Source organism: Fukomys damarensis, unplaced genomic scaffold (genome assembly GCF_012274545.1).
Source record: "Fukomys damarensis isolate Sample0158 unplaced genomic scaffold, DMR_v1.0_HiC HiC_scaffold_17, whole genome shotgun sequence".
Taxonomy (NCBI): Eukaryota; Metazoa; Chordata; class Mammalia; order Rodentia; family Bathyergidae; genus Fukomys; species Fukomys damarensis.
In genome coordinates this window covers 63,344,681-63,371,516 of record NW_022900929.1, presented here as the reverse complement: position 1 = coordinate 63,371,516, position 26,836 = coordinate 63,344,681, and the positions used below count along the sequence as shown (strand labels likewise).

The window sequence follows — 26,836 nt, the reverse complement described above, 5'->3', positions numbered from 1 at the left end:
TTTTTTTTTTTTTTTTTTTTTTTTTTTTTTTTGGTACTGGGAATCGAACTCGGGTCCTTGCACTTGCAAGGCAGGCGGCGGAACTGCTGAGCTAAACCCCGGCTAAAATATATTTTAGAAGATTGCAGTATTTTTTATTTCTTATCATTATCACTAAAAAAAAATTGCTATTTTGAATCACTGCAACTGTCCTCTGACCATTCTTTTCTTCTTGACCTTTAGCTGGATGACAGGGAAAATCATAGTATACATTTAATTATTTCATCTAAATCGTTGCACTTCATGATTTAATTTTTTTTAAATATCTTAACTGTGTGCCAGGCATTTAGCTCAGTGGTTCCGCAACCTGCCTCACAAGCACAAAGTCCCAAGTTGGATCCCCAGTACCTCCCCCAAAATAATCTTAACTTGGGAAGGCAACATTTACAAAAATACAAAAGACTCTTTTGATATAGTTGCAATGATTTTCATAGAATTGGACCTGGTTTTGAACTTGTATTTAGATAATGCAGGCACTGAGAAAAGTATGCTTGTCACTGATGTCTGTGGAAGTTTTCACTAAGCAACATATGTTCATCTTAATCAGTATCTAAAAGTGTTTCTAAAGTGATTATTTATAATAAAACATTTAAGTGCATTTTAAAATAAGTGAAAAGATATGAACACATTATAATAATTTTAAAGGAAAATAAAAAGGAACACCATCTCTAAAAGCAGCACAAAAACCTATAGTCAAGTCATCATTATTATAAAATGAAATTGTGAAATTAAGCAAATTTCTTAGTGTATTTTCATAGTAATTTATTATAGTATTCAGCTGTATCACTGTATACATTATAAATATAATACTATATACTTTGTCTTAAGTAATTTAATCTAAACACCTGAAATATGAGCATAAAAATGGTAACCATTTATTATTTCTTATGCATCAAATTTTATGTTCAACACTGTCATTTCCCTACAATTTTCACTATGGACACAAGCCTGAAACCTTGAAATTTTAAATTATACGTGATGAACACACTGGGGCTTAAAGAAGCTAAATTATTTGTTCAAAGTGATAGAATTTGAAACCAAGTCTGACTATAAATCCTATTCTTATCCATCATGAGGGAGGAAAGTCAAGTAAATGGAGTTATTCAAAGCTTTCATATTTCATATTTGTTAGATTATAAAAGTATTATAATTATTGATGTATAGAAATTTTAAAAGAAATAAATGAGAATCAACATCTATTCATGAAAGAGATGTAGATAAATATAAAATCTAAAAATACGCATTATTATCCCACTATTGAGCTTTTGAAGTATTTATTCCCCATCGTTTTTCTAAGAATACAGGAACATAGACTCATGTAGTATTTTCTTATAAGTGAAACTCTCTATATGAGGTTTCTGTGGGGTTTAAGTGTCAATAGTGGAAGCAAACAGCACAGTAAAGAACCTGGCAAAGGTATTAATTTTTAATGATTGTTTTTAAAGATAAATCCATCAAAGATAGAGATGTCCCAAAATGCTGCTGATTATTTGCTTAATGATTTCTTACCCTCCTTTTTAATAAACTCCCTTGTTTTGCAAAACAAACCCTGAATGTCCTCACGTTTCATAGCAGAACCCAGTTTCATCCAACAGCAAATCTTGATCGCACACCCTTCACCGTCTTACCGTATTCACTGGTGGCCTCACAGTCCACTCAGAGGCAGAGGCCAGAAAAACCCTTTAGAACAGAACCCATTTCCCAAAACATCTCTGCTCAAATTCTGACAGGCTTCAATCTCTTTCACAGTGAAAGCTGAAGTCCTAGACTGGCCCCCAGGATTACACCCCCTCTGTGACTTCAGCGACAACTCTGCAACCACACACTTCCCTTGGCTGTTTTACAAACACACCAGCTTGCAGCTGGTCCAGTGTGGCTGAACTCACTTAGCCCTGCATTTCTACTCTTCTCCCAGACAGTCTCCTGACTTGTGCTCCCTCTCAGAGTGCTTTGAAAATTCCCCATTTTCTAAGATAACACGTCCCTGATCACCTTCAATCAAATGTCAGCCTGACCTCTCCCACTCTGCTCTTCAGCGCTCCATTTAATAGTGTTCTTCATAGCACTTACCAGCAGCTAACATCTAGATACTTTATTACTCTTTTATTATCTATCTCCAAATCAATTCATATCAATTTTGCGTTCTTCTCTGGTCATGGTATTTTCAACAGTACCCTTGACTAATACCTAGCAAACACTTGTTGAATAAAAGAATCATCAGAAGATGCTTCTTATGGAAAAGATTTTCTAGCTGAGCACTTAAGAACCACCTGAATTTGAGCATGAAGAAATGATGCAAAAGATAGTGTTCCATGAAGAAAAAGCCCATGGAAATACACGTGTGTGTGTGTGTGTGTGTGTGTGTGTGTGTGTGTTAGGGAGTGTCTGCACAGACTAACTAATGCAGTTTCATCACTGTGGACAGTGAGGACAGACAAGCCACCTTGTTGAATGTACACCCTGGATCTTTGAAGCTGGAGAGCTAGGAGTGTGAGAGAACAAGGTGGAATTTAACTGAATATCACTAGGGAGGTTCTGGAGGTTTCTGAGTAGGGATGTTTTGACTGAAGCATTTTAGGAAGATTTACCTGACAGAAATGTGTAGCATGAAAGAGGGAAGCAATGTCCATACTTTTATATAAACCATTCCACTAAGAAAGTTGATAAAGTAAGACATATCTCCAGATTGTATTTCTCCAGATTATATAAATTGTCCAGCTAAGGTCAGTGCATGGTATCCTTTAGTATATATTAAAAAATAGTAGAGAACTAATACAGATATTAAGGGGAAACTTGAGAAAATAAAATTTTTAATTTGATACAAAAGACTTTCAAAGTCATAAAAGAAAATATGATTGGATAAATGCCTCTTGATTGAAGCAAGAATATCTTATACAAGATAGCTTACTGCAAAAAATATTTTCCTATTAATTACTCAAAACTTTATAGTCCAAAGTATTAGTGCTCTTAAAGAAGTGAGATTCTCACTCCAGGGATGTAGCTTCTGCCTGCCTAGCAAGTGCAAGGTCCTGATTTCGATTCCCAGTACCAAAAGAGGAGAGAGAGAGAGAGAGAGAGAGAGAGAGAGAGAGAGAGAGAGATTCTTTTCATGCTTTTACTACTGTAAACCTGAATTAGCAAAACATAAATGATAATTATAGCATATATGTACATCATGGAATTAGAATTTCTAGGTTTTCAGCAAAAGTGACAAGCTAATATTCAACAAATAAGAAGCAATAATCCAAGAAAGTGATCTATTCCTTCATGCTATGCATTTCTTAAAAGCAGCCTTCAAAACTACCTGAAAATGATCAATATTTGAAATAAGAAATTTTAACAATCTTTCCTGAATATACATGATTGAACAATGATGCAGAAAAGATAATTGCATGCATAAGATAAATCATTGGCTTAAATAAATTTAATTCAGAACTTTTTCTCTTTAATCATATTCAAATATGCAGATAGCCCCTTCCTAGTTCTTTACTGAGAAAAGCTCTTCAAATATTATGCTACAGTGAATCAATTAGTTTATCACAAAGTTTAGTAAAAATCTCTGAGGTATTTGTTGCCTGTTTTATGTGATCATTAACAGACAAAGTGATTGTTCATTTCATTTTATGAACATTCCAAACACCATTGAAGACACCAGGAAAAACAAATAAAGAAGATGTTGAATATATCATCATTTCAAAGATATGTGTCCCTAACATATATGGATATATTATTTCAATAAAATGTATTAGTTTGGTAATGAAAGAATGCTTTAATCAAAAATGACCACTACTACATTTAAAAAAAAAATGACCATGACACAAAAAAAGTAATATTCTCAGGAAAACTGCCAAAAAAATTTCTGAATAGTGAACTTGTACCTTTACAAATTGCTTTTTAGGAAAAGCAAACAGAAACCCAGAAGCCCACCAGTGGCCTCTCTAGGACTTATGACTTGAGAGTAGTAAGTGAATGAAAGTGTGTAACATCATCCTTAATTTTGAAGGGTTAGTGAAGACTTCTAAAGAAAATTCTTAGAAACTGTGTCAAATAACTAGTTAAAAGACAATGGGAAATGTTATTTTAGCAAAAGGAAGCGCAGAAATGCTACTAAAATATGAAGCAGCTCAGTATGTTTAGAGAACCACAAATACTATATACCAGAGCTTCCACAAGATTTGTGTCAGCTACACTGACTCCTCAATTAGAAAATTCCATTCAGGGAAACTAAACGGTGTTTTTCTGATCTCAATAAAATGTAGAATCCTTTGAACATAGGAAAATGTTGAAAGGCGTGAGATGAAGTAAAACAGTGGAACTGTTTTATAAATAAGTTTTATGAAACAAATCTTTCAAGGCCATAAAACAGCAGCATGGAAGTTAGTGTACAAATGAATGAGCAGGAAGCTTTTTTGTACAGTAAAACCCGAGGCTCCTGCTGTTGAATAAATTATGTGATAGTGTAATACAAGAAACAATCATAAATGCAAAGCATTCTTGATTAATGGAAACTACTCTACAAATACATTCTCCACCCACCACTGAAGCACAGCAGTGTACACTGCCTAAAATAGAAAGGAAGATAAGCAAATCCCCAGACCTAATGAACAACTGCAGAAGTAATCTCTGCAAAAACACAGATGTAGGGCTTCTTGAATGTTCTTAATGAGCTTTATAAATCAATACAAATATCTATGTTTTGAGAGCCAGCTAAAGGTAAATTTAGCCTAGCAATTGAATTTCAATAGCTCAGACATAAGTGGTAATTCGCACTTCAAAACGGAAAGTTTGTATTAAGAGCTCATCCACCCGGTACGATCCTTGAACCATGTGGAGTACAGATGAACAGGAAACTCAGAAGCTTGATGTCTGGAATCCTATCTCTCCGTGAGCCCTCTGCTTCCCCTGTTGTTACAGTCTACGTATATAAGGCTGATCTCCATCTTTACTGCCACTAATGGAACCAGACAACATCTGGGGCCTAAAATACTGAAGTCATGAATTTCTAAAGTCCGTTGCCCTTCTAATGCATCCATTCAATAAGTGCAATGATCAGATCTCTCTTGTTCACTGTTGAACCTTTAGATCCCACCAGTAGTTCTGGCGTGTGTAGAATGTTATCGATAACTATGTGACAACTCAGGAAGAGGGCCAGCTTAGAGAAAATTATTTCCCTTTATCTATTCAGATAACTGGTTTCACTGGGCTTAGTGAGAAAAATAAAATAAGATAGTGTTAAGGAAAAATGAGGGATAAAAAGAAATTTAAAATTATAGCCAAAATTCACAGATCAGATAAGCTTCGCCTTTCCAAAGAAGTCTCTGTGCAGAGCGTGGGCTACATGTTACAGAAGCAGCTATGAAAAAAGGAATGAACAAAAACTGAACAACTTTTAAGTTAGTTACCATTCAAATCTCAGTAAAAATTTATACTGCCAGATGTTGAGGAAAATCTACAACAAATAAAATAAATTTTATTATGCTATATTCTCAATTTTCAAATGGAAACTATTAAGTTGAATTCATTCTCTCTCAAGTGGAAAAAACACATGGGATTCCTAGTGATCTACAAAGGAGCTTTTTATTTCATATTCTTTACTCAAGTGTCTGAAATGGGGAGACTATAAAGCAGGAGAAGTATTATATACAACCATATATACTGTTGAACTAATCATATGGAAGTATGCATACAAATGCACATGTAATTAAACCCATTCAAACACTTCTCCACTTAATACCACATAAGTGAAAAAAAAAAATCCACACAGAGATAGACAGGTATATTGTGACCATATTATCAACTCTTTTGTACTTGCTTTTGTATATTACGTACATCTTATGTTGTATATGATGTTATATGTTAAAGGGAAACAAAATTCATTTCTAAAAATTAGGATTTCATGATGTCATTGGAAATAATATAGAACTGTTAGAATCAAATGGACAGCTGCAGACACGTAATGACTTGGTAAATAAAACACAATGGCAAATGAAAAAGTATCTGTGAGGGAACTAGAAAAAATGGTTTAACTATCTAAAACATTAAGAAAGGCAATTGTGAATTTCTTAAAATTTCTCTCTTCCATATTTAAAGAAATCTGTTTGTTTGTTTTACAAAAATTAGCCTCCCAGAAGGGAGACGGGGCAGGGCTGCTAATAGATATGAATTTCTTTTGGTAAAGATGTCTCCATTCTGGAATTAGTTGGTGGTGATTGTTGCATGATCTGTAATTATACTAAACATCAGTAAATTTTACGCTATAAAAGGCTAAACTATATGGCATGGGAACTATAGCTTGATTAAAAATATGGGAAACAACTTTAACAAATAATTCTCTAGAGTTTAAGTGTAAAGTAAAAAACATTTCTTTATGCCATTAATTTAATTTTATCTGCAGATACACAAAGGAAAAATTGAATATTTCTTCTGTCATAGAAATAGTACAATTGCAATTATATTTTTGATACATAGAAGATAAAAGAGTCTTTTTAAATTTTAGATTCATTCTTCCCCATAAAGTTCAAATCTCTGCTAATTTGGTAATTCTCTATTATCAACTTTCAAATCTAGTCTACTTGCAAAGCTTCTCATATTTTTCTGTATTGTTTTCTTAACATATTGAAATCAATTAGAATAACAGTACTATTTTCAAATTACATTAAAATAATTTCCTCCTAAAATTTAAGATCCTGTTATTCATCTGCCTATCAAAATCTGGTGGGACCAATTACAAAAGAGTGCAAAATATTCACAATTGCTGTTTCCAAGAAAATAAGGCTGATCAGAACACACAATGAAATATTTTTTATCCTGGAAGGTAAACATTTGATATTATCTTGATTAAATGAAAATGTTCAGGTTTTATATAGACGTTTACCTCTCACACACACCAATTACACTTATCCAGCAGCAAGAGCTTGTCATCAGTGAATATTTTCAGTAAGGCCCAGACTTTGTTTTATCCAATACTGTACCAATTCCTTTCCTGTCGAAGGAGTAAAGTATCTGATAACCACAATTTAAAGGAGGAAAATTTTATTTGGCTCACCATTTTAGGGGGTTCAGTTTATGGCTGTATGACTCCGAGGCCAAAACAGCAATGGTGGGAGTGTGTAGCAGAGAACAGCTGCTCAACTCTCGGATTAATCAACCTTGACCCGAATAGCACCCTGGCCCCATAAGCTAATCAGCATTCAAAAGCCCCATCTTTAAACACACATCTTAGATCCAAATGATAGCAAGTACTGACGATATTATACATAAAATTGTTGGCCAAATTTCTTCACCTCACTTAGGGAAAGTAATTTTGTAAATATCTTTGATGTTTTGGTTGGAATGTAAATATTTAATAATATAATGACTAGAATTGTTATTAAGAAACATTCACAATTGATTCGATTTGATATATAATAATCTATAATCCTAGATTAGATAATCTATAATAATAGATTAGATAATCTATCATAAACATACACATAAGTATATTTTTACTACTTTTGATTTTTACACATACCAGGTAAAAATTCCAAACTCTTTAACAAAAAAAAATTGACTATGATTTGATTCTCCCACCCTCGATGTCACAGCCGTCTACTTTTGTAACTGTGTATATCCTTCCAGAAAAATATTAATTTATAAATTTATGTGTATCTCTGTATGTGTGTATTTTTACATGAAAAATATAACATTATACCCACCACCGCTTCAACTTTTAAACCTATGTTTTAGAATAATATATATACTCTAGCCACAAATGTGTATCTATGTAATTTAATTAAACAGGGGGATGACCTCTCATCAGGAAACCTGCCCAGTATTGATCAAGAAAAAAATGCATAAAGTCTTATAAAGTTATTTTTTGCTCTTATAAATTATATTTCAATAAGTTTCCTTATAATCACATTTAACTTGTGCCATAATATCTTTGGGATAAACTCTCAAGCCATATCTTGCTCTTCTAATTTAACAAGTTTGTAGTATAACACATTTTATGAAAAAGAACAATCTGTAGTTTATTATCTTTTCTAATTCATTAAAGTATCTCTAACTATCCATCTCCAAATCATGATGCAACTATTAAAGCAATCCACACATTAGAAAATGAATGAAATCACTAGCAGAAAATGTATCCTTAAAGCCATTTCATTAAAAAATCAAAATATCAATTGATTACCTGCAAGTAAGATCTTTTATCTGTAAATTATCAACATTTTTGCAACTCAAAGAAGAAAAACCCAAGAATCAGTTTACTCTCATGATCCAAATTCAGAACAAAAAGAGGAAAATGTGTGTGTGTGTGTGTGTGTGCATGTGTGTGTATGTGTGTACTAGGAGAGAACTAATACAATAGGATAGCGTCATTCAGTATTTGTTTCTTTCATGCTGTTGGTTTAGTCACTCTGTGCTTCACTTAAGGTTCCCAGCAGTGGTATAGAGGAACAGTGTTTCATAATTCAACCACTGTTTTATCAAACTGTCACTTTTTCTATCACTAGGTACACTTCAAAAGGCTCATGGTAACCTGAATTAAAAATGAAATTTAGAGCATTTTGCAAAGCTTATGTAGAATAATACAATGAATGTTTTACCCAGACTGAGAAAGACAAAAAAGAAAATGCTATTTTTATACCCCTTGCTGCATTCTTTTTTTGTGATAACCTTCCAGATCAATGTTTTTCTCCTCTGAAGAATCATCTGAAAAGGCTACAAACGATGATATTACATTAGTGTAAAACTTATTCATGGTTATGAACAATTGATTGTTGACTTTAGGTATTAGCAGTGACTGTAGTTAAGTACTAGCACTTGCATAAAGATTAGCTGCTAGAAACCAATCATTCACATTTCAACAACATTGATTAAAATAATGAAAAGAACTACAGTTTTAAAATACATATTTTAAAATATGCTTATCTAGTACCATAACAATTATGTAACCATATTGAGGTAAGATACAGAGCTTATTTCAAAATCAGAATATCTGAAGCACAATGTATTTGACACTGAAATACCCTACCTGTAGTGGCCCAAAAAACATTTCCTCCCAAGAAGTTCAGAAGCTTATGATTGCATATGTAATTCAGCTAGTTACATTATTCTAGAGGAAGCAGGAATATTGGCTAACCACACTATTATTTTTGTCACAGACTACCACCAACTGCCTCCCAATGCAGCATGAAGAGTTGTGCTTTCTCCATAATTAGTTAATAAAATTTAGAGTAATATGATGAAAAATTGACTCTGAAAAAGAGACTTTCATATGTCCAACTCCACGATGTTGAAGTAAGTGAAAATGAAGATAATCCAACTGTTAAAAAATAAATAGCCAATGTCTGATACATTAAGGAACCTGGCCAGTGCAATTAAAATGTAATATTCATATAAGCAGTATTGCCTACAGTCATCATTTAAGGCTAGAGCATTAGTTTTATTTGCACCTTTATGAAAATGTATTACTAGACTGACCTTGAGTAACTGCATCACGTTGGGATTCCATATAAAACAAAGACTTGCTTGATTATTTTTGTGATAAGTCACTTACTAGGAAATCAAACGCACGCAATATTCAAAATCCCCTCAGGTATTAATTTAGCAGTTGTATTTGTCACAAGGAGTATTCTTTATTCAGTGATTTCAGGAATGCTATGGTCCTGAGGAAAACACTGTGGGCTCCTAAAAGGCTAGAAGACTGAGCTTTGACAGGGCAGCTCCCGGCACAGAAAAAGAGGACCTGGGACTGATCCAGCCTTCCTCAGTCCCTTGCTGGTCATTTCCTTCTTTAACTGAAGTCAGCACAGAGAGTCAATACAAAATCATGGCTTATTCCTGTTAAAACCCAGCTCATTATTAGCACCTGAAATCTTAAAATTACAGAAGAAAATTTAGGAGAGACTTGATAAGAAAATATAAAAAAAAAAGTGTGGCTTTCAGAAATGGGTAAATCATAATAGAGAATTGGATCCTTCTTAAGGTGGGATCTGACAATGAAACAAAAGCTACAGTAATTTATTTAGCATTTGTATGAATGTGAGAATGCAACAGAAGCGACGACAATTACTCACCATTTGTCCTATCTCTCACAAAGAGAAAATGACATTAAAACAATTTTTAAACTATATTTCAATTCTGCCATTATCATTTTCTCTTCTATACTTTTAATAGACTATTTTACAGAACTAACAGATGATTTTATTTCCCTTTTAGCTTAGAATTTATTTATAATATTTCAAAGAGTAATAATTATGAACAGTACAGTATACAGCATACATATCACCAGGGATTATTTGATAAAAATAAACGTACGTGATAGCAGGAGAATTCATATTATACACATTCACATTAGATGTATTGATCGATCTATAGCTATGTCTCCATAGTCTATTGGTTTTCTGTAATAGTACAACAAAGCTGTGACTTACAAATGCAGAGATTCCTGGTTTAACAATGGAGTTATTTTCTTGCAACTAGGTTGTTAAACGACTTGGTCACTAAGTACGAAGTTGTATATAATATGTATATTACAATATTCAGACCAAAATATGGTCAAAAGAAACTCCAACTTGATGACTTTGATTTTATTTACATAAATCATACATGCAGTACTGTAATGTATAAAAGAACATGAAACTACTACATGTACAGGACAATCAGCAAAAATGACAGTATTGTACTGTAGAAGAAGATACCATAAGGCCACAATGCTGCATGTTTCTGTACCCTGAGTCCAAATACAGGTATTCAGTCCAAACAGTGCACCTCAACTGTAACTCTGAACAGTCGTGAAACAGGTAGGTCATTCAATGAGAAATGTTTGTATTGCAGGTATCAATTAACTTCTTGACAAAAAGCAGACAAATAGGATTTTATCTGTAGCAAACTTCTATAAGACTGATTCATTTCAAAGATTTTACAATAACACCGCCTTCACAATTTTATTTCCTAAAATAACAGAACTTGCTAAATCATCTTAAAGCAGGAAACACATATTAGCAAAGCAAAATATTAAAATCTCACTAAGGGCATACTTATTTTTTCATTCCATATGGAGGACAGAGCAATGTTGACAATGATTGTGAAAGAAAAAAGGAGAAATGGAAAAAGAAAAAGACGGAATGAGGAAGAGAGGGATGAATCTGTACAGTGCAATCTTTATTCCTCCTAAACCAGTTCGGAAATGGAAAGAGCCCACATCAAGGAATTTGAACTGAAAAGAACCAATTTAAAAACCTCGCCAGATCTGCCTGGAAAAGAAGCACTTCTTTTTTACTTCTCTTCCTCTCTCCTTCCTCTCTGTCTTTCTCCTTTGGCCTTCAGACTTCCTGTTGTAATGATATTAAGCTATCATGATGCATTCTTTCAAATCTGAGAAACTGAACCAATAAAGAAGAATTACAGCTCATGGTTGGATCCTCATTTTTCAATTCTCTCAATATTGAGTTAAGCTGTGATATAAAATTGTACCGCTATTGATTGTATGAGTCAAGAAATTCCTAGATGCATGAACCAAATCAAGGTGGTTGCTAAATGAGTTCTAAGTGACAAAATTCTATTTTCCCAGCTTAACTCTAGAAGCTTTGAGTAGAAATGTAATGCTGTGGAATGCTGGTTGCAGATCCTGAACTCTAACATGCTTAGAAGCATCTTGTCATTCCATTTTGTCTTGCTCTTTGGCACACTGACCTGCAGCTTTAAACCCCTCCACAAAATGTTACACTGTTACTTATCGTGTTAGCTTAAAATGGTAAATTATACCTTTACATTATCATCGATAGCACCAATTGTCAAAGTGAATACCAATTTCATTTGCATTCAGCTCACACATTTAGGTTTTCCTCTTTCTCAGCAGCATTTTACCCATTGTGAAAACCAAGAAAGTTTAGTATCATGTTGTTGAACTTAGTTTGAAATAGCTGGTACTTCCTATTTCCAATATGCATTATATTTAATAGAGGGAATATGGGGAGAGACAAAGAGAAAAAGTTTTCAGAAAGATACTCTATTGTTTTTCAAGGGCTATGTTTTTGGATGTTACAAAGATTTTGATTCTTTTTTAAACCCAAAGATCATGAATGTTAACATTTCTTCATAAACACTGGCTATGCAGATAATGATATTCTAAAAGTTTCTATTGCTACGCATAGTTTAGTGTTTACATACACATTTTAAAACCAATACTTATTATGTTATATACACAATATTAATTTATATATCAAGTCATTTATTCAACAAATACTTCCAGAGCACCAAGTGATATATATATTCCTGAAAATTCCTATTTTCTTTGAAAATGCCCTTGACTCTTTTTTCCTTTAACACGTATAATCTAGAGTTCATTATTTATTCGACATTTTCAAATTGTATTCCATTACAGACAATGCTTAGGATTGAGTAAACGTGATCTTTCTAATACCATTGGAAAAAATAATTAATTGCAGAGTGGTTTGTCCATTTGTCATCTCAGTAAAAAATATGCATTATAGTTCTATGTCATATAGCTACTCTGATTAAAATTGTTCATTTTCAATTCAAAACATTCAAAGAAAAAATAGAACTCTGAAAGCCACAAAAATGACAATAAAATTAGCATGAATTAATTTAAAGAACTATGTGATCATTTTCCATAACAGAAAATAAAAGTTACTAATTTTCTTCTCAATTAATTGCACCCTGACATAATAATAAAGATATATTTGCTGTAAAATTAGTAAAAAATAAAGAAGTCCAAGGTAATCTAGATAGGTTTTGTGTCTGTAAATTTATAATTTTTTCTTCAGAAAATTCCTCCCAATTGAATAATTTCAAAATTATAAATAAATTGGTTGGTCCTTGCCATTAAATAACTGATAAAATGAATGGTATCTTTTGTTTTCCTTACTCTGTCCTGAAGGCCAAACACTACTTCAGATGTTACATTAAAAATATAATTTTAGTTAGTTTAATAATATTTAGTTATTCTAAAAGTGTACTAAAGATTGCTTGTATTTTATTTATTTTTTAAAAATTGTAGCTTTATCTGGAAAGAGAAGTATGGGCTTAATATCTTAAAAGATTTATTCAGTCTTGAGTCTTAACAGAGTAAATCAGTAGGATCTTTGCAAGCAGACAACCTACTAAAGCCAAATATAACAACCTGGTATATAAAATATAGAGCCTTGCATTTTTAAATACAGCAAGTTTGCTACACATATGAAAATACTTGCAGTTATTCTTTAAAACCCTTATAGAGCCAGGAATTTAGCTCAGTGGTTCCACCACCTGCCTCATAAGCACAAGGTCCAGAAATCAATCCCCATACAAAAAATAAAATCTAAAAACCGTAAAACAAAAGCAAAAGCCTTGTAATTCTCTTATATTCAACATATTAAAATAGTGAACTCTAGTGCTGTTTCTGCATTCTATTATTGGAGAGTCAAGGTGTGAAGTACTGGGAATTCATTATTTGAAGTCTTTGGAAGGGGCATCAATATTAGTTCAATTCTACATATAAAGAAAGAGATCCACATTATACTATGAAAATAAATATTTATGTGTACTAACTTCCACATGCAACAGATGGAATGCATACTGTTATTTTAGAATTCACTAGTAGAAATTAAAATAGTACAATATACACTACCTACTTTAGACTCTAAAATCACAGTAGGAAATATAAGAAAGGAAATGGAAATAAAATATTTCATACTCAATATAATCCAAAAAGTCCTTCAAGTCCATGATCTTGAAGAAAATATGTAGGTGAATGCAAAATATATTTCCATTCACCTACTTACAAATGTATCCCTTTACTAAAAGTGAAAACACTGAAGTCATGTCTACTCATTTTAAAGATTTAACTTTGCAAATAAATTGTAATTAAAAAGTTATAGAATCAATATAATTTTACTGGCCCATGACCTACTCCTTGTACCTTCTTACACCTATAATAGTGTGTCAATTTTCTATAGAGTAATGTGATACGTAAATGAGAAAATTATTATAGAATGAGATGTGTGAAGTTCCAGAATAAAGTATTTGTGTAATCTAGATTTAATTTACAAAAGAAATGAAGAGTAAGTATGAATCATTAAAACACAATTAGGAGATAAAAAGAAAGCTTGGAGAAGTGACCAAAAAGGTCACAATAAAACACACCAAACCGAAATGTAACTTGGACGAAGTCAATTTCCCTCTTGAGTTTCAGAGTGGCAGGACCCCCAGCATAGAGGACAGCCTTTTGTGAAGAAGCTCCTTTAATGCAGTAATAAGTGGCTACAGTAGAACACAGATAAATAGAAATTCATGTCATGTATACTCAGCAATGTTCAGAAATGTCTTACAAAAAGTGCCTATTGTGGAACCAACAAACACTTCTAAAGGTTGAAGAAATGTGGCAAACGTGAATGTGTCCACTCGATTGGCTTGGGAGCTGCCCAGGGGATTGTTGGAATACGTTTCCATATGTGTCATTCTGGATGATGGAAAGATACCTTGGATACTATATCATTTCTTTGCCCTTTCCTCTCAGGCTCTGATCCCTTACCGTCACCATCTAAAGAGCTTTGCTCTGTCAGGCACTTTTACCTTGATGTTCTTGCCTTGAATTCAGCAAACCACGGAATGAATGCTCTGAAACCATAAGCTAAGTTAAGCTGCTCCTCCTTTAAATTGTGGGTGTTGGGTATTGTGTCCCAGCAGTGACAAAGTGGACTAATATGACAAAAGAAAATATTCTGCTCCAAAAGCACATCAATCTATAGATCAAGGGGTAGTTTATCTAGAATAAACTTTTAACCACTGTATGTTGTTAGAATAAAAGGGTTTTCTTTCCAAAGAGACTAGATGGCAAGCGATATTCTGTCACCCAGGGTGGCTGTCTCTGGTATCTTTTTCTACTTCATACTGTGATAGCTTAAAGCTAAATAGTAGGTAATTAATTAGGTCAACTTGAGTAAGAAATGCCCAACTAAATTGGATCAGCTTAGTTCTGAGTGTGGCTGAGGACACAAGACCTTTACTGAGGACAGAAGACCATCCTCTGGCAGCCTGTCACCAGAATGGTATTAAGGGGAAATGAAGAAGGGAGACTTGTTTCTCCACAGGAGCTCCAGTCTTCACCTTCACCTTAGATATCCTCTCCTGTCTCCCAGCACAGATGCACAGACTCTTCAGCTTCTAGGACCGAGCCTTCAGCCTCCCGGTACAGACTCATACGGGATACAGACTCACTACAGTGAGCTCCAGAACTTTGACTGGATCCTTTGGATCTCCGGCGCACAGAAAGAACTTTTGTGCTCTTCTATACCTGACTCTGTGGGCAGCCACTGTAACCTAATCTTGTAAATTCCTATATATTTGTGTGTCTTGCATTAAATCTGTTTCTCTAGTAAGCACTTACTGATATAAGCTACATCCTGTATTTTTGTTCACGATCTGTCGATCAGCAATTTGAGTTGGCTTAAAGTCGGGGGCTATTCTACTGCTCTCAGTGGAAGTTACTTGCATCAATACTGCAAAGCTTAATTGTGTCTAGATGGCCTAAGATGGCCACTCACATGACAAGAGGCACTGGTGCTGGTGCCATCCGGTACACTTGATATCATCAGAGGAACCTGGGACTCTTCACATGATAATTACATTTTACAAAAAGACATATGGTCATTGGGAACCAGGCTTGGAAGGTGTACCATATCACTCTGCCTACGGTTCAAAACAAGTAACAAAGCCAGTCCATATTAATAAAAGGGTATAGAAAACAGAAGAGAAGAATTTCAAGGAATGGATGGGGTTTCAGAATCCACCACAGAAAGTACATAAGTGGGTTACATATGAGAAGACACCACAAACATCATTCTAGAAAAGATGTGTCTTAACATCAGGTATGTAAAGAGTTAAGTATCAATGTTGACAAAATCTCACCCTTTTGTCCGTGAAATAATGAAGTTCATTCAAGCTTTGGAAGTAAGTTCCTTACATGAGAATTTTCTGTCCTTGTGCCAGAGAGAGGAGGCAAGGGAAGCAAAACCTGAAATGCTCACCAAGGACTGCAAGAGAAGTCTTACAAAGAACATGGCAAGGGAGGAAATAAGAACTGAGGCACTGTGGCTGGTAGTTAGATAGAGGCAGTATTTTCAAGGTGGGCAAAGGGACCTCTAACTTCCATGCCATCATAATACTGCAGTGTTCTCTGATTCCTGCCCACTGGGAAGAGCCTTAAAAGGGACAATTATTTATTAATCACCCATGGCATGGCATTTCTGCCAATTTACAATGGCTTGCAAGTCTCTTCTGAAAAAGCAGATTGGAAATCAAAGAGAGTAAGCCATCCAAAATCACACAGGCTAGTTTACAAATTTCTTTGTATACACTTAGATCTTAGATTCAGGATGAAAACAGCTATTTAGTACAAACAGCTTCAAAATTCCCTAATGGATAACCATAAAGCCTTTTCATAAACTATCAACTATAAAATATGGCAGCTCATAGAGTACTATAAAAGACAAAAGAAATTAAGACTGTGATGCATATCTAGAAGATGCTGAGAAGGGGATTAAACACATATATGTAATAATTCACAGTCAGAAGAAGTAGGAGAAAAAGGAAGGGCCCTAAGGGTGGCACTATAAAATCTTCTTTAGAAAGACCAAGAAATATATGAATTTGAATTTTAGCCCTATCATTTATTAGTTGTATAATGATAGCCAAGTAAAATTAACTGTCCTGAGTTCCAATCTGCTCCTCTCGAAAATGGAGATAATTGTGGGCAAGATAGAGGGTTACTGCATGGGTTAGGGAAAAGTAAAATGTGGCAGTTATTGGCATTGAGAACCTTCTTAAAAACACTGAAGATGTTGAAACATTGAGGCTGATGATGCTGGTTATTATTCATTATATATTACTCAAGATAGATTAGAATCTTTCGGTAGGTTCTTCATAAAATATATGGAAAGAAAAATTGTGTGCCTTCCTCAGAAGAAAGCTTAGACTTGCTCAACTACAGGCTTGCCTTTAGAAACATATCTAACAATTGTTATTTTTTACTAAAATTCTATCAAGGGAAAGGAGGGGTCTTTGGAGAGGCAAAAAATGGGGAAAAAGAAGTGCTGCATGCATCACGTATTGGGGCCAATTCTCTATGATGAGTGGTATCACTATGTATCTCTAAAATGTGCAAGAAATGTTTTGCTTTAAAAAATTCTACCAGATGATTAAACAGGATAACAGGTATGCTCATAATAATTATTTACATGTGAGGAGGGAAAATCGAAGAAGACAGAAAGAAATGAAGGAAAAATTTAAGATCAGTGTTCAGTGCCTTACACTTATCATAGATTGGTCTCTGAGGGCTTTCAGCAATCACTAAGATGTTTAACAAAGAGAAGGAGTCATTAAGAAAAGGTTATTCATATTTAGACAGTATGTCAACTTTGATGACTGTTTACATTCACATTAAATGTAAAACTTTCAATGATCATTTTTAAACACGATGACTAAAATGAATAACATCCAAGATTATGGACAATGTCAATTACCTAAAAATTCATTCCTCAAAGACAACAAATAAAGAAATACAGAGTATTTGCTTCATTTCTATCGGTATTCAAACTACATTTCCCTTTGCTAGAAACTAGAAGCCTCCTATAGAGTTGGAGGAAACTGTTAGGAGTCTAATTATTGATTTTAAAAAAAGAGAAGGTAACAAAATTTACTGAATATTATAAAAATCAATCAACCAGGTTTAAGAGTAAACTAAGAGGCCAAGATATGAGCAAGCCATCAAGCCTGATTCAGTACTAGATCTGCCTCTCTGAAAAAATGTATTCGTTTTTCACTCTTAATTGAACTCACTCCTTTTCTTTCTTGGCATCAATGCCATATTAACTTTTATGTCTCAAAGGAGAAATACTTACTATGATATCTAAGCATTAAACAGCAAATAAATATTTATTAAAATAATTTGAAGGATGGGCCTTAAGTCATTCTTATCTAGGTTAGCCTACTATTCCATCAGTCAATCACATTAGGTAAGGGTTGAGTTGAAAATTTATTCTTCTTATTGCCTTGTTTTTATATGTATTTATGAGCACCATCATACAAATTTATAAGTTATTTGTCTCTTCCTTTTTAGTAGAAAGAATTCAAGTAATTTGGTCATTATGAATAGAACATAATTTGCAAGAGTAGTCTCAGGAGCTTTATTAGAATCCATATTAAGCATGGCAAATACTTTTAATCATAGCCAAACTTACATGAATCAGGTATAGCATATTTGAGGTAATTGTTAAGAATCTCCAGAGCCAGGGATTTAGCTCAGTGGTTCCACTGCCTGCCTTGCAAGCAGAAGGCAACAAGTTTGATCCTAGTTACCAAATAACAAGGAATCCCAAACCTCTTTCCAGGCTCAGATAGAAAAAAAAATATTATTCAAATTGTAACATCTGACGTGAATGCAAGATGAAAAATCTTTGATATATTTGTTTTCTCTGCTTGAAAAGCAAGAAAAAATGGTCCTGCTCAACTCTACATTAGTCAAACCATGTGGGTTGCTGGCTTCAGTTCCACAACTCAAAGAAAAATGGGACAAAACAACCAGAACTTGTCCGAAAGTAGATGGCAGTGAAGACTAAAATAGATACTATTTGTTGAGCACAAAAGAAAAGGGAGACTGGAATAATAATGCAAAGGAAACTGTCCATAACTAGCTTAGGATCCAGATATGTGCAATGATTAGCAGAGGAATTGTCATTAGGGATCTCAGGAAGCTCCACCTAAGTACTTCAATATTATCATTATAGATTAGACTTATTTTTTATCACCTCCTTCCTCACAACTTATCAGAAGCTACAGAATGACAGAAATTCGTTCGACCTAAAACATAAAATCATCATACACAGGCACAAAGTGGAACAGTCTACTTTATATGAAGTGATTTTGAAATCACCAAAGGTCCTTGAGTTCCATCAAGTTGACAACTTGGCAGAGATACTTTAGAGAGAATATAAAATTGAATATATCTCAGGAAGACTTGAAGATCCATAAGTTTGGGTCCATCAAGGATGAAAACAAATTTAAATGTGAAAGTCTTTGGGTAAGTCACAGGTCTTACAGCCTGTAAATTCTGAAACCCAGACAAGTTGCTTGCTTTGCATCTTCTGCCTGGACTCTCAAGATTCTTAGCTATGCCATGCCTGATCTGGATGACCTTTAGTATTCCTTAGGACACTGACATTCTGTGGTTCCAAGAATAGATTTTAAAGCCATCCAGTTCTTTCTTTCTTCTCCTTGCTCTTTCTAATGAGATGAAAATGATGATGGTGATGATGATGATGATGATGATGATGATGATGATGATGATGATGATGATGATAGTAGCTAATTACCCAGTGAACTACATTACCAAAATCTCCAGACAACCCTAAAATGAACTAATGTCATTAGTGTCATTTCACAGATGAACACACTGGGACTCAGAGAGCTGAAAAGATCACTCAGAGTACACAAGGCTGAGACACAGGTGTGCAGAAATCCAAATGTCATGATACCAATCAAACTCTACAAAGCACAGCCACGATTTCACAGTTTCCTCTCTTTCACCTACTGCAAAGCATAAAAACATCAAAATAAATTTTTTTAAAAGTCAGTTAATAATTTTATCTCAAATTTATGTATCTTTCACATTATCACATACATGAGTGTCTTGAGGTTCAGGACCCCATATCCAGTCATCTGAGGTTAAAGTACCAGATGATCAATCAATACAAGCAAATTCTTATAAATAACTCCACATTTTCAATTTAAACCATCAAATTTCCACAAAAACTTAAGTTATCTGAGCATATTAGTGATATCAAGGTAGGAGAAAACATATACACACCATTTAATGTAGTGTTCAACACTGCATTTTAATGTTGCTGCCTAAATGCCTAAACACTAATAAAGACAAATGGACATAAATCATAGAGCAACCTGGACAATCCTCACACTGTATGGAAAAATAATAAAAAGAACCTAATTTGTGAAAAATACCACAGTCTGTACTTTTTTTTTCATTCAATTTATTGGTACATCTTAGGTATACAATACAGTTACATTCACCATTGGGATCTTGTACCTTTACATGATGTACTTTCAAAGGAAGTAAGAGAAAGTTGGCTGTTGTGGCTATACAGCTGATATGCTTCCACTAGGAACCACTTTCATGCAAATATCCTATAACTTTAGACATGATGTCACTAAGATCCATGAAACACCAATTTCAAGACAGCAAGTGACACTGGAGAGGTAGCTGGGTGGGAGAGCATGTGATCAGCATGTTTCTTTGATTTTGAGAAGTGGAATTAAGAGAATAAGCGGTGTGGACTTCAGAGTTCTTTCTCAAAAGAGTTGCAGGGGAAAAAGTGAAATAGATTAAGATATACACCATTGTTTTGTCTTCTACCCCTGTACAAATACTATACAACTTCTGATTGAGCACAAACGATCGAATATGTTTTCTTTCAACCTTTTCCCAATAATTTCGAAACTGTTCTCTAATCTTGTTAGACACATCCATCAGTCATTTATCTTCTTTCCTTGATCCTTTTTTGTTATAAAATCTAAAATAGTTTCAATTTTCTACTGGAATTCTGCAATCATTCTTCACAAAGGTTGTCCACATTAATTCTAAAATATTTCATTGGAAGTTGATTTTAAAAGTAATATGTATTTTTCTCACAGAGAAATGAAAAAAGGATAATGTACATTACATGTTGTGATAAATTTCTTTCATAAAAATGTAATTTCTAGGAAGACCCAAATTGGTCATCTGACCTTTTCATCCTAATGTAACCACACAACTTAACAAATACCAGCTATCAAAGCAAATTTCTCAAAAGTATATAGGATCTATTTAAATGATAAAATATTTTCATGTGCTTTACTTGATATCAGTAAAATGATGGTGCATTTGTAGAACCATGTATTTCTCTTGTAATTGTCTATCACTTGTTAGCTACCCTCATAATTACTGTTAAATTATAATACAGTAGTACAAAGCAGTCTGTCAGAACAGTATCAGAACTCTATGATAAAAAGCTGAAAAGTGTCATCAGTAATCTTTGAATTAAATCCTTCTATCTCTTGTACTTATACGGTACTGAGAGTTTCATAATATCATGCAATTTATGGTATGAGCATAATAAAAATGGTTCACCTCTAACCAGAATAGCTTCAACAATTACAAACGTAATGCTTCTAAATTTCCTCATGCACAAACCATAGAATGGACAAATTACACTGCCATAGATTCTCAATAGTCCCCATGATTGAAAGAAGCCACAAGAATACAAATGCAAGCTTCAGAAATAGAGTAAGTCTACTCATTCTCAGAGTTTAGTGAACAAGGCAGTGCTGTACACGTGTGTCACTGGAATGATTCAGTGAAGTTAGCAGATGGTGGTAGTGAGTTTTTATCTTCACTCTTCAATAAAACATAAATTTTAGATCTTATTATACAAAAGAACCACAGAACCTATATATAATAATACATTTCTCAGGAAGTAGAAAACAAAAATTGAAAGAGTAAGGTAACAGGCTACCTATTGAACTCTTTAGAAAGCTTCAAGTAGCTTTTTTCCTCTGACCTCAATTCCCCCCCAAAAAAAATGCTAGCACTGTTATTTATTATCTATTCACTTTTAAATAACAGAGCAGTTATTATATAGTAGTTTCATATAGAAGCAGGAGCACTGTTAGATTGTGTATCTCATCCCAACTGCATAACACAGCAACATTATCAGCAGAAAGCAGACCCTAATTTCACCAATGAGAAAACTCAGCAAAACTATCAAGGCAAAAGTGCTATAAGCAGCAAGAGGAAACAGAGCCCCTTGGCTTACATGGACAAAAGGAAAAGATCCATGCTCATGAAAAGATGAAAGGTGGATATAGCATATGTGGTCTTTTAGCCATCGATGCCACAGTCAGACAAGTCTTCCTTACTAGAAATCTATTAAATGACAGAGGAAACAAAAATAGTTGGAAAGAGAATAAGGGTGTGGCAGTTTTCCCCGACATAACTCCAGTTTTTGCTATTCCTCTTTACAAAAAGGGGAGGGGGATTAAAAATACATCTGCCTGGTATCAAAGATATACCTCCATGAACCACTCTCCAAAACTAGCACAAAATTGAAATGGGTCTGTTGTGTTCATGTAACATTATACACTTAAAGGAAGGAAAGAAGTGTGCAAAGCTCAGTACTGTTCAAGGTCACTGTCCTCTTAAAATGAGAAAGAGGGAAATAGCTGAAAGAAATTGACTAAGGAATGATAATCAAGTGACAACTTTTCTTTCACCTATGTGCTCATATATGTTCTCACCAGTGTCCTGACTTTCCTATTATTCTTATCCTAATAATAGCAACGGAAAGGGGCTTGCAAGTGAGGAGGTTTGGATGGAAAATGCCCTAATGCTGCAGGTGACCACCAGTGACCCAGGCCAGCTCTGTGTGTGGATTATACCTAACAAGGGAAGTGGATTCAAATCTCCAAACGTGTCCTACTCCCCATCGCTCCAGACAAGGGAGAAGGGAAGGGTGGCAGAAACTTGTATTTATTCATTCATTTATTGATTGACGGCTGAACTTCTGTACATGAAAGTTTGTGGTAAGAGCTGTACTTGGTTTAGCCATTTAACCTCTCTCCAGTCCAGACCAACGAATGGCATTTTCAGGGTTGACCACAGTATAATCTGTTTAGGTCTCTGAGCTCTCAATGGTACACTTCATGTATTTATTTTGCCTCCACTGAAGTTGAGTGCAACACTCTTAGGACAACTATTAACTGGCGAAAGATTGAATCCATGGTGGAAAAAGGCAACAGGAAGCAAAATCGGGAGACATGGGGCAAACATCTATTTACCAAGTATCAATATTCTCCATCAGCGTTCAGTTTTGTTTGCTTGCTTGTTTGTTTGACCCTCTAGATAGCTGTGATTTATTTATTAACAAACGCTACGATATCAACTTTGCTGCAATAAAACTCTTGGCAAATTTAAGGGACAAAGACATGTCCTTGTCCTATGTTTATTACACAAAATTCCTATCTCGGACTTGGTGCTGGAAGAATTACAATTAAAGTCACTAAAAGAGTAATAATAGACAAAGAAGGAAAAGGAACCGAAGGAAAAAACCATCACGCCTTCCCTAGTCTCCACTCACTGTTAGTTTATTTTGGTTATTTACACTTGTTTTAGGCAGTGCTTTTTTGTTTCTCTGAATCCTCAGAGGAAGGAGCTTGGACGGACTTTTCTTTTAAAGCATTTTCTCTTTGTACCATTCCTCAGAGTTCCCAGGGACAAACCAAGCCCATCTCAGGAGCGGGCCCCCCCCCCGTCTCATTCAGGTCTGTGGGAGCCAGCCGGGGAGGGTGCAATAGTGGATTTACGTTACTGTACCGAATGAAGGCTGAACAAGGGCGCAAACCGATCAAATGCAGAGGAGCACGACGGGAGAGGAAAGAGAACTAATGGAAATCTAGGAAATACACTCGTGGTTTCGGTTTTTTCATCCCTCCCGATAGATCACGTCGTATTTGAGTGTCAGGTAATGCAGGGAGCCAGCCTTTCTTCCTTGTACTTCAGTATTCACATTAGGGGGCAGGGGAGAAAGAGATTCTGCAGGCGTAGGCATGTGGACACCGCCGCCCTCCTCCGCGCGCCTCTCCCCACCTCCCTGCTCTCGGGACTTGGCGGCCACCTCGGCCCCGACGCTCTGCAGTCTTCCAGGGAGCCCGCGGAGCTCTCCCGCTCCGCCCCAAGAAAGCGAGGGAGCCGACCTGGCAGCTGCAGTGGCGGAGCCCAGCCCCCAAACCGGTGGCAAACGCGGCCTTGTAGCACCACCAGCCTGCGAGGGCTGCAGCGGCAGCCGAGCCCCAGACTCCACCAGGAGGAGTTGGGGACGTCAGCGCGCAGGGACAACTAGAGCAGCTACGGACCAGCTCGCAGTCTCCAAATGCCATCATATGGATATCTATAGAAACGCAGCTAGTGGAGAAATCCAGGCAGCGCCCCTCCACTTTCCAAGCGGCTTTAGCAAACGGAAACCCCCAGGGCAGCCCCGGCCACTGCCGCCCGCAGCCGGCGCCGCTAGATCCGCCGGCCCAAAGCTCCTCTGAGCGCATCCAGCAAGTCAGCCCCCGAAGGCGGGAGACAGAGGAGCACTCCCCGGCTGAATTACTCAGATCGTCTTCACTATCAAATAAAACACTGAGAAGACTACTTTAGAAGTGCTTTATCTTGTTCATTCTAATGCCCTCGAGAAGCGAGTGAAATTTTCTGTAGGGGACGGAGCGGGGAGAAGTGATGGGAGGAGGAAAGGAAAGAAACCAGGGAAGGGGCTTTGGAAGTTAACTAAATTTGTGACGCCTCAGCCAGCCAAGGGAATCTCCATTTTAACAGCTCGGATTCAATATGTTAATTAAGCAGTAGCAAATCCAACCTACTGTTTGTGAATCAAGGCACTGGAAAGAATTTTCAAAAATACCTATTAGCCAGAAACAGACACATGCAGACTCTGAGAAAACTGCACAACTGAGAAAACACAGCTGGGGTGGTGCTGGTTAGTGGTTGGGGTTTTAGCCTCATGCTCCTCGATACAGAAATGACTTCTTTCACGGATTTATTCTGCTACATAAAAGCAAACCCGGCAGTTAAACACCATTATCTCAGCACACACCCATGACAATGAATTCCTTTCCATGCACACCAAGTTCCAAGAAAACTCCATTTCGGATCTAAGTCCAGGATGCATAATTTACAACTACTAAAGGGATCGAGCGAGCTCGTGAACAACGTGCGCAGGGGGGGGGATACTAGAGGTAGAGAAGGGTCAGAAAATGATCTTTGGCTGAAACGATGCGTGGACGCCAAACACCCTCTCCTACTCCACAATGCGGGGAGGGTCTGGATACCAAATGGTCCGTGGCTACCACGGCCTGAAGGAAACACGAAATTTTCATCTCTGGTATCTTCAGACAGGTGCAACCGCGCCTAGCTCTCAAAAAATATCCTTAGGGTGGAGCATACCCATATCCGCTTAGCTTTCCCTGCCAGATTAAGTGCTCAGGTAGAGATTGATATTCCATCTCTAGAAATGGTATTACCACATCTCAGAGCAGGCGCCCTTGGGTACCCAGCCCTTCCTAATGATTTTCGAAACATTAATAAGTAAAGTAGCCTGCAATGCAGATAAGACACTAGAAACACGACCAGAAGGAAACTGGGTGAGGCAAGTAGTCGCTTGCTGGTTACCTGGTGCCTCTAGGGGGAAAGACGGTCGTAGGAGGACTTTCTGCCCGCAGGTACATTCCCGGCAAGGTGGCTCCAGGTGGCTTTCACTGTCGTACGCGGGTCTCGCTCGTCACTTCGCTGCCCTTTGCCATAGCTCAGCACCCGCATCCTAGGGAGTCGGAGAGGTGGTCCCAGCCCCTGCCGCCGTTGCCCTCAGGTCGCGCTGGGTGGGGGATCCGCACTGATCGCCCCATGAAACACGGGGCTCTGCGCCCGGGGAGCGGGCTGAGGCAGGGCGGCCGCGCACGCACACACAGACACACACACAGACACACACACACTCACACTCAGCTCGAGGCGCGCGCGCACTCACACTTGCACACGCACACCCAACCCGGCCCAGGGAGGGAAAAGCAAGGAAGGAAATGGTCCTTCTGGAGATCGGCTTGGAAGCTCACCGGACCGCGGGCAGCCAAGACAGCGTTCCTGTTTTCGTTTAGCCCTTTGATCATATTTCCTTCAAGTTCTCCTGCAACCCAAATCCTTACAGTTCAAGAGCTGGTGACATTTTCATGGGGAGGAGGCAGCCGCGAAAAGGCTGTGAAAGAGTCGGGATTCTGTTAAGCAGTTTCAAAAGCGATCTTCATTACCTTGTTTGTACAATAAACCAGCTCGAAAGGCTGAACTTTTGGCTTCAAACGTTGTGGCTGTGGACCGAACCATACATATCCTTCCGACCAAGCCAGCAAAGTCCACATGCAGGGCTATAGACGGCTGGAAGACCCTCTCTTGACCTTGTGATGTACCTGGAAGCTGATTAATATTGCCGCTTTCCAAGCCTCTGGGTAAAGTGATCCATGCGCCTGGGTCCACAGCCCAGCAGCCGCTCCAAATCCAGCCAGGAAAATGGGTCTGGGCGTCCTTGGCGCTCTGGGAAAAGCCGGGCACGGAGGGGTATCGCCGAGTTAACACATTTGCTTCTGGGCAGTTGGATAAAAGACAGTCAAATGCATCAGATAGGCGCGCGCGCACACACACGCGCACACACACACACACACACACACACACACACACACACACACACGCAGCTAGCGGGGAAGCGGCTCACGCCAGGTTACAGAGATGTCATAATGACTTGAAGAGATAGCAAACCTCCAGGAGCTTGCCAGATAACGGAAGGGCCAGCTGGGAGATCATGAAAGTCTTCCCGGGTCTTTCATTTCTTGCTGTCTCCTGCGTCTGTGTATTTCCAGAAGGTTTCCTCGGTCTGCCCCACCCCCGGCCAGTTGCGCTTTTTTTTTTCTTTTTTTCTTTTTGATACAACCGACCGTGCAAAATGGATTGCATGGGTGGGCTGGGCTCACAACCCTGATCTCCCCAATGTCAAAAATCCTAAGGGAGCAGCCCGCTGCGCAGCCATCCACATCCTCCGGGGAAGAAGGAGAAACACGCACAAACACACGCACACACGCGTGCACGCACACACAGCCCTCGGTTCCGGGAACTCTGCACACGTTCGCCGCCTCCCTGCGCGCCGCTGCACACCGCGCCCCCGACACC

General features: G+C 36.8%; 1 protein-coding gene across 4 annotated transcripts in view; it reads right to left on the bottom strand.

Moving 5' to 3' along the window:
* Window positions 1–26,827, bottom strand: part of Lrfn5 (leucine rich repeat and fibronectin type III domain containing 5) — a 240,276-nt gene extending 213,449 nt beyond the window's left edge. For 2 of the 4 annotated variants that reach the window (XM_033765156.1, XM_033765155.1), the window contains exon 1: window positions 25,298–26,827. The gene's annotated coding sequence lies outside the window, so the exon portion shown is untranslated. The remainder of the gene's footprint in view (window positions 1–25,297) is intronic. The other 2 variants (XM_010632629.2, XM_010632630.2) reach the window with 2 other exon arrangements.
* Window positions 26,828–26,836: the final 9 nt, after the last annotated feature.